The 13,664-nt window shown below is 39.7% G+C and overlaps 1 protein-coding gene and 1 long non-coding RNA gene across 3 annotated transcripts in view; one reads left to right on the top strand and one right to left on the bottom strand.

The window, feature by feature from the left end:
* CDR2L (cerebellar degeneration related protein 2 like) overlaps positions 1-13,664 on the top strand; it is a 35,126-nt gene that overhangs the window by 5,414 nt on the left and 16,048 nt on the right. The gene's annotated exons all lie outside the window — the stretch shown is intronic.
* Positions 8,710-13,664, bottom strand: part of LOC106541840 (uncharacterized) — a 31,939-nt gene continuing 26,984 nt past the window's right edge. The window contains exon 4 of one of the 2 annotated variants that reach the window (XR_015696009.1): positions 8,710-11,803. This is a non-coding gene — a long non-coding RNA (uncharacterized LOC106541840). The remainder of the gene's footprint in view (positions 11,804-13,664) is intronic. The other variant, XR_015696008.1, reaches the window with a different exon arrangement.

Here is a 13,664-nt window from a genome sequence, read left to right as displayed (position 1 = left end):
AGCTCCATCACCATTCTGCCATTTGTCATCCAGCAGCCATATGCGTGCCAGGTATTGTCACCTGTGGCTATTTTTAAATAAAAATAGTTGTTACTCTACTCTACTCTAAGTTACTCTTACTTCATTGTTACTCTTTTAAGTTGTCCAGGTCTAGTCTAGATCATCCTCTAAGATCGGTTTCATTTAGCAATGAAAAAGTTAGTTGCATTGTGGCAAAAATATGTGAAGGCTCTGAATTATTTTTCCATCTTTTTCTCCATGATGTTTTTGTATCATTTTCTGAAAATAGAAAATATTTTGAAACAGTTAAAAAATGCCCTCCAATGATAAACTTATTTTAGAATAATAAATACCATAAAACCAATTTTCATATGTGCTATCCTCCCTTTGTCCCAGATACTTTCTGTTCGTTTGCAGTAGGAAAAGATTTGACTATCCAGGACCTCCTGTCCCATACATGTAGGAGAAGCAGGGCAGTGCTCTTCTCCAGCCAAAAGTCAGGTGCATTTCTATGTAACCAGCTTGGGGAAGTTAAATTCCAAAGAAAGTATTTAGTCACTGATTTGATTGTAGCTTTGTATAGCAATAGCATTTAGACTTATATACTGCTTCGCAGTGCTTTAGATCCCCCTCTAAGCGGTTTACAGAGTCAGCATATTTCCCTCAACAATCTGGTGCTTGGGCATATGCAAGATCCAGAGTATTTTTTCTAAATAACTGTTTATGTGTGCCCATCCTGTTCCACAAACATCATTTTGGTTGTCTCTCAATTTGATATCTTAATGTGATGGAGCAGGTTCAATGATTCCTACCTGAGAAGTATAAATGTTGAGTCCTTAATCTTTACTGTTTTCATATTAAGTTATGTGAAGCCAGATTTCCTTCCATGAAACAGCCATTTGATGAGTGCAAAATCTTTCAAATTAAGTGATTTAAGATTGAAATGGACTATTCTTACATCACAGGCACAATTCAGAAGTGGTTCTAAGGTTAGCAAAAGTGTTTCAGTCTTGAAATGGGCCCACATTAAAATTAAATGGTTTGATTAATTTGCTATGGGCCTTAAGGCTATTGAAATATTTGCAGGTTTAAAAAACTTTTAAAAAGAGCTTAACACCTCTAGCTTTTTATTGGATTTCATTGATAAGAGGCATGCTACTTAAAAATACAAAAGACCATTTTGAAGTCTTAGCTTGCCATTCCTAAATTTTCTACTGCTCAAATGTATGGATCACGTTGTATGATTGTAAATAAAGGAACGGTGAAATAGCAGCATGAAATATTGTTGACAAAGTCTTAAATCACAAATGTATTGGTGGTTCTGGAAAATTAATGTTGGTCTATTGTTGCAAAGACAACTGGGAGTTTATTATGCATTCAAAGCAGATTAAACATTTTTTGAATTGAAAAAGCTTATAGAATAAACCAGAAGCAGAAGTCAAAAAGCTAAACAAAAAGCTATGGTAACTACTTCATTTGAAGAAAATCTTCAGAAAAGTATGTTATTGGAGGTAAGCATTTATTTACTCCTGGATTAATAAAGCCAAAATAAAGATTCTAATCTCTATTTAAGGGGATAAGGGTGTTGGAAGAAGTGTCCATTTGGGTTTCGTTCCAAGTGGTGGACAGGATCACAATTGATTTTTGGGGTCCTAAGCAAAATAAGCATATGGAAGCTGAATATATATTTATACCCTCTCATGGGCCCCACCTTAGAGCTTCCTGTTCCGGTTTAATTGGTTGTCAGACTCTCATGGGGACATTCAGGGGTAACTTTTTAGGTTGTCTTGAGTCCCAGGCTTGGTTGAAACTTGCTGAGTGATGATGTAATAAAGAGGGTTTGGGGCAATTCCTATTATGGCTGAGGGCCAATCCTACCTTTGTTGGATCTTGGGTGAGGGTATTTACTTATGAATAGACCTAGCCATCTCTTTATATCTTAAGTGCTGACATCTGCTGTGGGCTATTGAGGAGGGTAGGGGTGAGTGAGTCTGCTTCCTGCCTAAAAAAAACATGTTTCTCCATTTCTCATCCAGGGAAATATAATATTCTGCTTTTTTAATATTTCCTATAATATTTCATTCTTCTAGGAGAGGGGTGGGTGCTAACTTTCTTCAGGGGGAACTGAAGTATGAAAGAGGTGAAGCAGTATTGGGTTATGTATCATCTCAGTTTTATGCTTGGAATCCTGTTCACCACACATATGGTAGTTATCAAAATAAACTTAAAATGCTAATCAACACAAAGAAAATTACTAGTAATAGAGATTTCAAAGAAGGTGCTAAAATAGTATTAGAAAATGTTCTTACTAGAGCTCAGCAATAAGGAAAATACTTTTATGAAGATCCTTTTGCAGCCTTTCTACATTTTAATAATAAGGAATCAGTTCTAAGAAGGTGAATTGAATTGAATTGAATTTTATTATTTGTATGCCGCCCTTCTCCGGGAAGGACTCAGGGCAGTGAACAACTCAAAAAGGGGAAAAGGGGAACATAGAACAGAATACAGATAATTAAAATAAGCAAGAATCACGCAACCACACAAGTCGAGAGGGGAGGGGAACTCATCAACCCCAGGCCTGCCGGCAAAGCCAGGTTTTGACGGCTTTTCGGAAGGCCTGGAGAGAGGTGAGGGTCCGAATCCCTGCGGGGAGTTTGTTCCAGAGGGCCGGAGCTGCCACAGAGAAGGCCCTCCCCCGGGTAGTAGCCAGGTGGCATTGGCTAGTAGACGGAACCCGGAGGAGGCCAACCCTGTGTGATCTAATGGGTCTTTGGGAGGTAATTGGCAGCAGGCGGTCTCTCAAGTGGAAAGCCTGTTAAAGCAAAAAAGGCCACTGGATTTCAATATTTTAAATTTTCTCTTTGGAAACTTAAGGACAAAATTATGAACACAGTTTAGAGTTCCAAAGGCTTTTATATTATGCATTGAATATGCATTTTTGAACCCAATAGCAGGATCTAGAGGAAATGGTTTCCTAGAACTTGTTACCATTAATGGAAGATTTCACATGGTTGGATGTAACTGATATTGGTTAAACTAAAGAACCTATCATTTGCCCTGGAGGTGGATATATCACATCTGCGCATGTGCGAGGTGGGATGGCCGCTGGCTTCCCTTGCTCCGTCCGGTGGAGCAGAAAAACGCCAAAATAAACCGGCGCTTTGGGTCGGAGCCTTACAAAAAGAGGTCCCCGCAACTGAGCGAGATCCAGGGGACCTGAATAAATGATTTCCTGGAGAGCCGACACTGCCAGACGTCCTCTGGCCCACACGGCAGCCCGGAGTGTTCTTCGTAGCGCTCAACAAGGCTGATGGAAATGGCGGCGCTGCACTGAAGGCTCTGCTTTGGCGTTTCAAGCTTTCGGCGTTTCAATCACCCACGAACAGCTTCGGATTGGCATTTTATGGCGCTCTATGGTCCTAGCCTTAGCCCTATTTCCCTCATTGACTGGGAAGAGCCCTGGTGTCCATCTATCTTTTGGAGGATTACTGTTACCAAAGGAGGTGGGTGACTCGAACGGCGCTGGCCGAGACAAGGCAGCTGGCCTATTCCCCGGCTGCCATAGTCTCTTTAGGCGCCTCTACTCCGGCGGATCACGTTATTGGATGCTCCTGGCATTTTTCGACATCTTTGCCCCTGTTTCTTTTGGAATCTTCTTGGACTCTGCTGGCCGGCTTTATAGAAGGGTAGTTGGCTTGATATGGGGCGCTATAAGATCTGGCAGTTGGCCTTGCGACCGTTGCCACGGCCCTTTAGACTACTCCCTAGGCCCTTCCTACGGTGCGGCCTCTCCTTTCTTCCCTGGCCCTCAGTTTGCTCTCACTCATACGAGGTTCTTGCCATCCGGTTCCCTGCTCACGGCTGCTGGACACTGGACTTGCGATCTGGTCCCGGTTGGTACGACCATCACCACCCGTCGATGTCAAGGGACTCCCATCTCAGCCCCCTTGGAACTTTTTGGACCCCTCTATCTCAATACCATCTATACCATCTATCGTGCAGAGGTAATTGACCCAGGTAATTCAGGGTCCGACTCATACAGCGGGTCGCACGCTCGACCTCGTGTTTCTCTCGGAGCAGTGGAGACGTGATCTAGAATTGAAGGGCATCGAGATCTCGCCCTTGTCATGGTCAGATCACTTCCTACTGAGGCTCGACTTTCGGAAACCACTCCCCCACTGTAGGGAGGGGGAACCGATTAGGTGGTTCCGCCCCAGGCACCTGATGGACCCTCTGGGATTTCAGATGGCGCTTGGTGTGATACCTGACTCCCCTGCCCACAGTCGGGCGGAGTCCTTGGTCGCTGCCTGGAATACAGCGGCGGCTGAGGCTCTGAACTGGATCACGCCTTTACGGCCTCTCTGCGGCAGTGGATCCAGGAGGGCTCCTTGGTTTACCGAGGAACTCCGGGAGATGAAGCGCCGAAAGAGACGCCTAGAGCGACGTTGGAGGGCTAGTAACTCCGAATCCGATCGAACACAATTAAGAGCCTTCATCAGGACTTATCTAGTGGCAATACGGGTGGCAAAATGTGCTCATTTTTCCGCTCTTATTGCGTCCGCAGAATCTCGCCCAGCCATCCTGTTTAGGATAACCCGCTCCCTCCTGAAAGGTAGGGATGCGGGCGAGCCCTTACAGGGTAGAGCTGAGGAATTTGTTCAGTTCTGTCAGATAAAGTCGCTCAGATTCGGACGGACGTGGACTCCACTTGGACAGTACCAGCTGAGATGCTGGGGGAGGGCCTTGATCAGATATCTTGGAGCGAGTTCCAACTTGTCGCTCCTGAGGAAGTGGACAAGGCCATGGGAGCGGTGAGTGCCTCCACCTGTTTACTGGACCCGTGTCCCTCCTGGCTGGTCTCGACCAGCAGGGAGGTGACACGAGGCTGGCTCCAGAGGATTGTTAACACCTTTCTTTGGGAGGGATCCTTCCCGCACCCTCTAAAGGATGCGGTGGCGAGACCCCTCCTTAAGAAACCTTCCCTGGACCCAGCCATTCTTAATAACTATCGTCCAATCTCCAACCTCCCTTTCGTAGGGAAGGTTGTTGAGAAGGTGGTGGTCTTTCAACTCCGACGGACCTTGGATGAAGCGGATTATCTGGATCCCTTTCAGTCGGGTTTCAGGCCTGGTTACTGCACCGAAACTGCCTTGGTCGCGCTGACCGATGATCTCTGGCGGGCCAGGGATAGAGAACATTCCTCTATCCTGGTGCTTCTTGACCTCTCAGCGTCTTTCGATACCATCGACCATGGTATCCTTCTGCAACGGTTACAGGAGGTGGGAGTGGGAGGCACCGTCTTATGGTGGTTCTCCTCCTACCACTCGGACAGGTCGCAGTCGGTGTTGGTTGGAGGACAGAGATCAACCCCTAGGCCCCTCAAATATGGGGTGCCGCAGGGTTCGGTCCTGTCCTCCCTCCTATTTAATATCTACATGAAGCCGCTGGGTGAGATCATATGCCGGCACGGGATCAAATATCATCAATATGCGGACGATACTCAATTATATCTGTCCCCCCCGTGCCAATTCAGCAAAGCAGTGGAAGTGATGTGCCAGTGCCTGGAGGCTGTCAGGGTCTGGATGGGAGCGAACAAGCTTGCACTCAATCCAGACAAGACCGAGTGGCTATTGATGTTGCCTCCCAAGGATAGTCCAGACATTCCATCTCTCAGCCTGGGGGGTGAAATTATACACCCCTCAGAGAGGGTCCACAACCTGGGTGTCCTCCTGGACCTGCAGCTGACGTTAGAACACCATCTGTCAGCTGTGACCAGGAGGGCTTTTGCCCAGGTTCGCCTGGTGCACCAGCTGCGGACCTACCTGGACCGGGAGGCACTTCAAATGGTCACTCATGCCCTCGTCACCTCAAGGTTGGATTACTGTAATGCGCTCTACATGGGGCTGCCCCTGAAGAATGTTCGAAGACTACAATTGCAACCAGAATGCAGCCGCGCGAGCGATACTGGGTGTACCTAGATACACCCATGTTACACTCTTCCTCCGCGAGCTGCACTGGCTCCCAATTGGTCTCCGAACGCGCTTCAAGGTGCTAGTCATTACTTTTAAAGCCCTACATGGTTTAGGACCTGGCTACCTGAGAGACCGCCTCCTGCCACATACCTCCCAACGACCAACAAGATCTCACAGGTTGGGCCTCCTCCGAGTGCCGTCAGCCGGACAATGCCGGCTGGCAGCCCCTCGGAGGAAGGCCTTCTCTGTAGCTGCGCCGGCCCTGTGGAACGATCTACCCATTGAGATCCGGACCCTTTACACTCTCTCGGCCTTCCGAAAAGCCACCAAAACCTGGCTGTTCCGGCAGGCCTGGGGCTGTTGATCAATGTCCAGCCCCACCAAGATAGAATGGATGGTATGTAATTTTAATAACTGTATTTTTATTCTTAATTTTATAAATATTTTTTATCTTCTTTCTGTAAGCCGCCCAGAGTCCTACGGGATTGGGCAGCATACAAATGTAATAAATAATAAATAAATAAATAAATAAATGATAAATAATAAATAAATAAATAATAAATAAATAAATAAATAAATAATAAATAAATAAATAAATAAATAAATAAATAAATAAATTAGGGTCTCTCAGCCATAAAGGCATTATATAATATCAGAGGCAGTGATCGTTAAATGTATAGTAACTGAATAAATTATAGTAAAAGATATGGAGGAAAGCCATTTTTTACTCATCAGATTTCTAGAGAAGAATAAAAGAAGTACTTAAAGATAACAATAAACAGAAAAACAACCATATCTTTGTTTAAATCATTAAAAGAGATAATATTCAATTTACAAAAGGTAGAGTAGTGCAATAATAAATTTGGAAAATAAATGTACAGCATATTAAATCTGGGAGGGAAGGAAAGTTATAAAATGTGTTATTCAGTACTTTGACTGGGTATCATTTCTTTAATTTCCCTTTTAAAAATCTCTTGTCCTTCCCATTTGATTATTATCCTTAGTTTCTTTACATTACTTTTTTAGTTATCTGTCCTTGCTGTTTGTGGAACTCAATGGTTGGACAGTTTTCCCATGCCTCTTTTGTCTTTAGCTTTTCAGCTTTCTTGGGTTTTTAGTGTGTAATCAACAACCCTTTTGCTCCCTTTTGTTTGCTTTCTTTCTGCATTTCATTCTATTTTTGCTTGTGTCCTTTTTAATGATGTCACAGATTTCAATCTAACCATTAATTATGTTCATTATCCTTACCACATTATCAAATGTGAGTTATATTTTGTAGCTTTGGTTCTTTTATTTGTCTTCTTAAATTTGCTTTTTTCCCCTCCCAAAACAAAGTTAATATTTAGCCCCAGGTCTTCTTTTTGACCAAGTAGATTCTGCAACTTTGCTTGCACAATGCATGCTACATTTGATTTAGTTGTTATATATCCATTGATCTCCATGTGTAAAGCCATCAATTATTGTTGAAGGAAGGCATTTGCTGTAAAAATTGATTTTTCCAGACAGAATGCTATTAGTCTTTCATTTCATACACCAAGACCAAATCCAAATGTTGATTTACTTCCAATTTTGGCACTCATTCTTCTCTAATTAGTATATGTCTTTTAAAAATACCAGTGGTGTTGTGTCATTAAAATGTACAAGTTGTCATAAATATATTTTAATTTCTTGTTTTTCCCCCTATGTGAGAGGAGCATAGACCCTATAATATTGATTTGTTTGCTTAAGACATGAATGGAGATAGTTTCATTCTTTGTGGGATGGTAAATGATGACCTTTAATTAAACATTGGAGAATAGTCATATAGAAAAATCATTATTAAAACTTTATTTAGTGTGCAACTAAACTATTATACAATAGTTAAAATAGATGGAATAAACAAGCTTTATTAATCACAATTAATTTATTTATATTTTATTTAAGCTGCCCTAGAACTGAACTGAGTAGGACAAATGTGTCTGGTCACCCAGAGCTATTTCAGTAACCATGACAACTTGGTTCCAGGACTGTTGCCATTTTATTCCATTCTGAATTTATGAATTCTCAGTTTGTTTTCTTATTGTGTTGCTATCTGCCTTCCTTATTCTTCTGATGTAATATTGTATGTCTCTTTTGTAAAAAGGCAAGCTGATAAAGCTCCTTGATCAGATTTTATAAGCGCTAGCAAGAATAAATATTTATTCTGAAAGTACTTACATGATGTAGCAGTCTCTGTGTTTTACAGAAGTGCAATGATTTCCCAAGGTCAGTTAGGCAGTAAGTGATGAAGATGTCCAAGTGTGGTTTTTGAATTGCATCTTATCTCCCAATAGTTCCCCCCAAAAAATTCCATATCAGTTCTCATTTATTGCTTCTGTGGTTAGGAGTTCTGATGTTGAATTCTCATGCCCTCCTCCCTCCCTCTCTCTCTATCACATCCTCCCTCCTGCCCTCCCTCTCTACTCATTACTGTTCCACTTTTCCATCTTCCTTTCTTTAAATCAAGAAGTTTTCAATTTTCTGTTTTATCTGGCTCAAGGAACAATGGTCACCTGAAGTAAAGAACAAGCAGAACCTTATGTCAGAATTGACATAAAATCCTGGCTTATTCAGACGCAGTAATCCTGGTTTTTCAATCTAGATGCAGTTGTGTTTGTCAGTACCTTGATGGTTAACTCCAAATGGAAGAAAATGGGGAAGACTGTATACAAAACTTGTTCTATTTTGGTTATTCCATATAATAATGAACACTGAGATTACCGTGTTAAAGGATACAAGCTACAAATTAGAGCATAAAGAATTGTATTTTAGAAAAACTGGGGAAGACTATTTTTGTCTCCATATCTTTATGTTGAACATATCCAATGAATGGGATGTAATAGCAGAAAGATTAAGGATAAGTCTACTTTTTCAATTATTGAATGGTAATATTTTTTGTTTTTCACACTATATAACACACTAACATATAGTTATTTGTAAGCATAGTCTGTGAACTCACATTTTATAAAACATGGTTAATGGCTTGGGAAGGTTCACAGAACATAGTCATAACAATTTCTTTAACAAACAGTAACTAAAGCAAATCTAGTTTAATGTATTGTTTGAACCCAGCCAACAACATGCATGCAAAATCTCTGGATATAAAAAAAAAACTAATATATTAAAGAAGCAGGCCTTCAATGATTCAGGATCTGGGTATATGCAATTTGTAACCATCTAATAAGATCTAGTCGTATTTATTTTGAGATCAATTCTTGAGTGATTGCCATCATCAAAGATTCTTTTTTTGGGAGGGAGCGTTGTTTTGTTTTCTGTTGCCCCTTTTCCTTGTATTTCACCCAAGGTTTAGTCAGCACCAGCCCAATTAGATTTCAGGAGAATCACTAAGACTTGGTGGTTCTGCAACAACTTCAGCGATAGATAGCATTTTCCTTACAGTGGATGCTAGTTGCTAATGTCATTGTTGGTTTTTTGCTTGGTGCATTAAAGGACAGGAAGATTTATTCTTATTGCTTTATTAATTTATTTATTTATGTTTACTTTATTATTTCCATTTTTATGTTTGTATTATTTGTAAACCATATACAGTCTTTTTGAAATTGTTGATCCAGTAGTAAATTAATAAACATTTAAATAGATTTTTTAAAATGGAAACTTTTCTTTGTCTTTCATTGAAGTTGGTTATAGAAAAAAAATCTGAAATTATATTTCACCACAATTTCTCTATTTTTACCTCCTCTAACTCCTACAATAACATTGCTGGATTGTTTTAAAATCCTGATGCTAAAATCCTGAGTTTCCTAATCCATTTAATATAACCCCAATCCCAGCAGATTAAATTAGATGCCGTATGATGAATAGAGAAGGTTATAAAGTGACGTAATCCTCAGAAATACAGGAAAAACTCAAAAGCTTTTCTTCCTTACTGAATCACCATGAATACTTCTGTGCTGAAACCTAGCAGTTACCAATCAAATTCCCATCCTACAACAAAAACCTTATTTTATTCATTTGATTTTCTGTAAAGAACGAAATAAAACCCAACTACACCTATGCATGAAAAAAAATGTCAAGCTATTTTTCTCCTTGAAAAACCTGAAACCAAAGAGCCGGAAGGCATCGTAAGAAGAAGGTTCTGCCAAGGAGAAATGGATCACAGGCTCCACAGTGCTGCATTTTCTTGTGGTCTCAGTGCAATTTAATTATGACACTGTGAGATTGCAGAAACCCAGAGTTGCTTTCAAACTAGTATAAAGGCTTCATGTGGAAAAGCTCTTAGTTTGATATTTCTGTTACCCTGTCAATTGAATTATTGCACTGTGTTGTATGTAGAATTATAGGTACTGGTAGTTCAAAAAGTTCAGTTAATCCAAAGGAGAAGGTATTTCGAGGAGTCTATCCTATAATGCATGGGTATCAAATTTGTTGCATCATGTTGCCATCACATGATGTTTTGAGACGTTATTCCCATTCACAGAAATGGGGTGGGCGTGGCCTGTGTGTGATGCATCCGGCCTGCGGGCCACCAGTTTGACATCCCTGATGTATCTGCCTAGCTATTCTGTCTTCTTTGCCGATACATATTTTTCTATATGGACCACTAAAGGAAGGACTACTTGTACAAGTGGTATGGCTCTGCTTTGGAATGCTCTCCCATAATTATGTTACTATCAGGAAAGCTATTTTTCCTTCAGGGATTTCTGAATGTTTCTATCAGGTTAATTTTAAGTACCTAGCCTATACTGGGATAGTTGGATTTATAATTCCTGAGTAATTTATTTATTGTGTGTTATTATTTTTCAAGACACGGGGTTAATGTTAGAAAATTCAAGTATTTCATGTAATGCTGTAATTTGGATGCAGACTTTGGTCAAGGAATATAGCAGGAATATAAAAACTAATTAATACTGTTTCTCTTTCCATCTAACTCATTTTTGTTATGTTGTCAGTCTCCTGAGCACACTTAGAAAATTGGAGATGTCTGTATATCTCTTTAGCAGTAATTATCACTCTCTGTTAATATGGCCTGTTCAAAGAATACAATTGGCAGCTAGGGTTTTTGCATATTATTATTGCAATTAACATTAAGTTGGTTCTTAACAATTCATTCTGTGCTATAGTACTCAAAACTGGAGATCAGATTTCTCAGAAATAACCAACAAATAAAAGTTCAAGAATACCAAAGTCCTAGGTCAAGCTTTGGAAATTACCGGTATATGGTGCTTCCTGAGAAGTCTTTGTTTATAAAGAAAATCAAGCAAAACTGACCTCCTAATAATTCCCTTTTGTCTTTGTACACCATTACCTCATGTCTGCAATGTAGATATGTTTATCACAATTCACATTTCCTTTTTAATACCTACTCTGGGTTTTTTAAAGTTGCTATCAAAAATTTTAGTGGAGACTAACTAAATCTTTGTTAGATACATGTCTTAAAGTGCTATTAAAGGAAAGGCATGTTAATTCTGAAACCTGAAACGTACAAGTATGGGGAATGACGGAAAGAAGTGGGGCACCTGTCTCCTTTTACTATAGCAACCAATTTCAAATAATAGCTACCCAACACCAGTAGCTTGTTAAATTCAGAGAAACCCAAGTAAAAGGCAGGGATTCAATTAGCACCTCAGTGGTAGCACTACCTCCTTCTGCTTCCCACCAGGGTGGGATAATTAAGACATTTCCCTATAGTCATATTGCCCTGAGAGAGTTGTCATTTAAATGGGCAGCTGCATTTGAAAGTCTCTGTTATGTTCCACCTGAGACAGCTGATACTCCAATCTTCTTTCATTGCATTGACAAAATGGTGATCAAGCAGAAGTAAAGGCAGCTGGGAAGACATGGTAAAATTGCTGCTGAGGATAAGAAAGGGACAAAAAGGATTAGACGGTGGTTGTACAAAACTATAAACCCAACTTCCCTAAGTGTTTTGTAAATTACAAGACACTCTGGATTAATTAACCAATGTAGAAAGCAGTCAAGGAAGTTGTAGGACAATATAAGAAACTTTCTAGGCAGCACTTGGTGGGATAAGGCCAGTTCACACCACTTCAGGAGAACCGGTTGTTAACTTTCTGAGCAGTTTGGTGAACTGGTTGTTGGAAGAAATCATTAGGGCAGAGAACCAGTTGTTAAATTATTTGAATCCCACCACTGCTTATATACCATCATACAACATCTTGTTATCAGTTTTTAGTTTTGTTCTCATAATAATCAGGGCAGAATAGCAATTATTGCCAAAAACCAGGTCTACACATGAAAGTTCTAAATGACTGATTATTGTTAAAACCTATGCACAGGAATCTTCTCAGATTAACAGTTTACACCTGGACAGGATTAAATGCAGCTCAGTAGCAATCAAACGGGGTTGGTTGGACTTCATTCTTTTGTGGCTACATAAGGAGTCTAACTGCAGCTTCAATTAACTCCTTCCCCCTAGCTCTGCCAGTCTCTGTCCTACAACTATAAAGGTATCAAATAAAAACTTAACATATAAAAGTCCAAGCAAATAGAATTACTTTAAAATGAGCCAAATAACATTTGGCCTAACAATTGCATTTTGACCAAGTAGCAAGATTATGAGAGAGGAAGTTGAATAAATGTCTTTAGAAATGGGATAACTATAGTTTGTCTGTGGCTACGTGCCCTTGTGTCAGTCACTTGACAAAAAGGAAGAATGGCAAGTTAATTTTTTTAAGGGCCAAAAGTTTATAACTGTCAAAGACAATTGTTGGTTTTTTTTATCATACATAATGCACAATCTCAGAAATATTATATTAATTGTCTGCGTTTTCAGGTTATATCAAAGGAGCTCACTTTTTAAAAACCCTTTAGGCTGGGCCCTTCACATCTTCAGGTTCTTCTTCATGAGGCTCTAAAGTAGTAGCAGATTGCCATGATCATACTGTATTCCAGATGGCTTAGTATCCGCAAAGTAGGATCATTTTGGATCCCTTGAAGGCATTGAAATGTATTTATAAAATTTATAGGCCACCCATCTTATAGCAAGATAAACTTGAATGCTTTTCCTGATGCTGTGTATCTTTTTATAGAGGTCACAATGTATGTTATAAAGCACATGTTGCTAGTTCTAATCATACTCTCCTGCTCATTATTTTTCTTGTTACTGTGGAATTTATATGCCACTCTTCAGGACATCTTCTCTGAGTGGCTAAGAATTATAATACGAAATTAGGATAGCAGAAATACAATTAGCACTGCTGACTCATAATTTCCACCAGAGCGAGATAATTAGAACAATTTGCCCTTCAGCTGAGCTGTGAAATAAATAAATCATAAGTAACTTTAAATTGCTCATAAATATGTATGCTGAACCCAATAATAAAATATTTCTATCATATGTAGGAGAAAAAAATCATGTTGGAAAAAAATGATTCAATTATATAAGAGGCTTAAAAAACACCTCTAGTCTGAAAGAATTGGGGAGAAAATAAGTGTGGCTTTTATCATAAGATTTTTGGGAATTAAAAGAATTATTATAATTAAAGAATTTACTTTTAATAATGTAATGTCAGACTTTTACTGATTTTACTTTTGAATTTTGGTACAGCTTTAGTGGCAGCTTTGGCTTCTGAGCAGCTACTCAAGACCCAAAAGTCTTGAAAAAATGGGTTAAGAATATTTAAAGAAATCAACCTTACCAGCATTACATACGGTATATTCCAAGTTATTTTAGGTAAAAGGGTTTTTAAAAAG

The sequence above is a fragment of the Thamnophis sirtalis genome, unplaced genomic scaffold (assembly GCF_051295495.1).
Source record: "Thamnophis sirtalis isolate CommonGarterSnake01/CBP01778 unplaced genomic scaffold, rThaSir2_p1.2 scaffold_3, whole genome shotgun sequence".
NCBI lineage: Eukaryota > Metazoa > Chordata > Lepidosauria > Squamata > Natricidae > Thamnophis > Thamnophis sirtalis.
The sequence above is the reverse complement of the archived record's forward strand: the minus strand, read 5'-3'. Positions and strand labels throughout refer to the sequence as shown.